The 2,500-nt window shown below is 31.6% G+C and overlaps 1 protein-coding gene across 4 annotated transcripts in view; it reads right to left on the bottom strand.

The window, feature by feature from the left end:
* Nucleotides 1–454, bottom strand: part of Arpc5 (Actin-related protein 2/3 complex, subunit 5) — an 8,634-nt gene extending 8,180 nt beyond the window's left edge. For all 4 annotated transcript variants that reach the window (XR_011399361.1, XR_011399359.1, XR_011399360.1 and 1 more), the window contains exon 1: nucleotides 377–454. The gene's annotated coding sequence lies outside the window, so the exon portion shown is untranslated. The remainder of the gene's footprint in view (nucleotides 1–376) is intronic.
* Nucleotides 455–2,500: the final 2,046 nt, after the last annotated feature.

The raw sequence follows: 2,500 nt of genomic DNA, 5'->3' as shown, positions 1-2,500 counted from the left end.
AACAAACCTGAAAATATTCGGCGAATCTCACAACAGTTAATGACGTGAAATTATCATGTGTTCCCTTTAATTACAACTTTTTTCTGGTCATAGTACTACAGGGTCTTACGGAAGTTCATTCACTATTCATTACCAACGCCGCTAGTACTGCAAATTAAGTCCTAAGCCTCCGCGAGCAGTAATGCAAGCGTGAGTACCTTTGAGAGGGAGTGTCCTGTAATCTCCAAAAATAAATTTGCTGACCAAGAACTTCAAAACCTGTTTTTTCGCCGACTTTCGACACCTCTTCTACTTTCCCTTCGGTACAGAGGGGAAAACACTCACTATCTACTTCATCACGGTGCGTAAAACTACCTTCCCTTTGCAATTAACTTACAAATTAAGGGTGTCTAATAAGGTTACAGCGTGAGTCTTCGGTCTTGACAGATAAGCAACACCTCCCGGAGCTCGGGGGGGGGGGGGGGGGGGTGAGTAATAAACGGCGTTCGAGTCTCGTATAAATTTTTTTTCTCTCATATATTTACTATGCTGGATCCATTTTCGGTGAGATATTTGAAACCAATACAAAAAAATAACGAAACACTAAACAGCAAACGCATTAGGGATATATTTTGTTCTTGTCAACAAATATAAACATCATGGGCCAATTTTAGACATGAAGGTTATGGCCGATGTATGAAACACCGATATGAAATGATAACGCCGGCCTTTATGGTGAACTTTTAACATCAACAATCAATTTGTAATCTCTACTGGGGCAATTTTGAAATTATGTTACATTCATAAGGCCCATCAAAGGATTATGAAATGCAGATATATATGTATCGCCATCACGGAAACTTTATCCATCTATAATTAATTTCTCTGGCTATGAGCAGAAGTGTTAATACTAATAATACGGCTTAAAAGTTCCTTGACTACTATTATCATTGCATATACCTAATGACATTATCAATAACGATGACGATAATAGTTATAATGATTATCATTACCATAATTTTATCATTGGGCCTTTTACTATCATTTCTGTTACTACTGCTACTACGACTTAATTATCATTGTTATAATCAACATTGTTTAATCATTATCATTTAGACATTCCCATTATTACTATTATCATTAGGAATATTTATGTAATATTCATTATTATTACCGTTATTACTATTATTGTTGTTATTGTTATCATCATTATCAGCAGTAGTATTACTATCATCATTATCATTTTTATAAGTACTATCATTGTTATCATCATTATCATTATACTCATCATTACTACTACTGCTATTATAAACATCATTATCATTATCATCATTACTCCTGTCATTATTCTCATTATCATTGTCATTATTCTTTATCACTGTCAGCGTCATTACTATTATCGTTATCATTATAATTTATGTTTTTGTTATTATTATTGTCATTATTTCCATTACCACCAGCATTATTATCGTAACCATTATTGCTTGGGTTCGATATGAATATTTATAAATAAACACACACACACACACACACACACACACACACACACACACACACACACACACACACACACACACACACACACACACACACACACACGCGCGCGCGCACACACACACACACACAGACTTTATCAATGGGACGTCTTCCTTATTTCATAGATAAGAATGGTGGTTTAAAAAATAGATATGGCCTTCCTTAGATGCATAAAGGATTCACACTTATCAAGCCCTGTCAATGATTTTGACTTCTGTGGCTTTTAAGTGTTCTCAGTACAAAATAATAATAATAATAATAATAATAATAATAATAATAATAATAATAATAATAATAAAAATAAATAAAAAAAATAAAAAAAATAGCTCGCTTCATTTCCCTTGTCACTGATTCATACTGCATGATAGTTACCCATCGCAAACTACGGTACGTTACATGTATATTTGTTGTTACATTTATGGGGGGCATGCACTACATCTGGTAATTTTCTAAGATAGAAAATTACCCTATATCTAATTAGCTTTCAGATTTAAATGACCATAAGGAACGAGAAATACTATCACGCTGAGAAACTGCAGCGGAAATGCATGTCCTTAAGATTTGTTTTCGGTTATCTTAAATGTTTTTAATTATATTTTGCGTCTACATATCGGCTTTCGTAATTTGTTTGGTTAAATTTCTAAGAGTATGATTAAAGAAAGTATCTAAAAAATCTTTTTAAAAAATTATTACAATTATTTTATGAAAATATATTTTTGTTAAGTTTACCATAAAAAACAGTTGTAGTCGTTTTCTACTTTAATTTTTATTGAAGGGTGGACTAAATCAATTGGAATATTTCTCCTGACATTATGTGAAAATCGCACTACGTTCAAATTTGATGACAGATATTAGAAATATCCAGAAAAATATAAAATGTATATATATACATATACATATACACAAAATACCTCTCTATCTCCGTGTACATATATATATATATATATATATATATATATATATATATATATATATATATATATAT

The sequence above is a fragment of the Penaeus vannamei genome, chromosome 20, assembly GCF_042767895.1.
Source record: "Penaeus vannamei isolate JL-2024 chromosome 20, ASM4276789v1, whole genome shotgun sequence".
Taxonomy (NCBI): Eukaryota; Metazoa; Arthropoda; class Malacostraca; order Decapoda; family Penaeidae; genus Penaeus; species Penaeus vannamei.
Note: the sequence above shows the minus strand (reverse complement) of the source record. Positions and strands in the feature narration are given on the sequence as shown.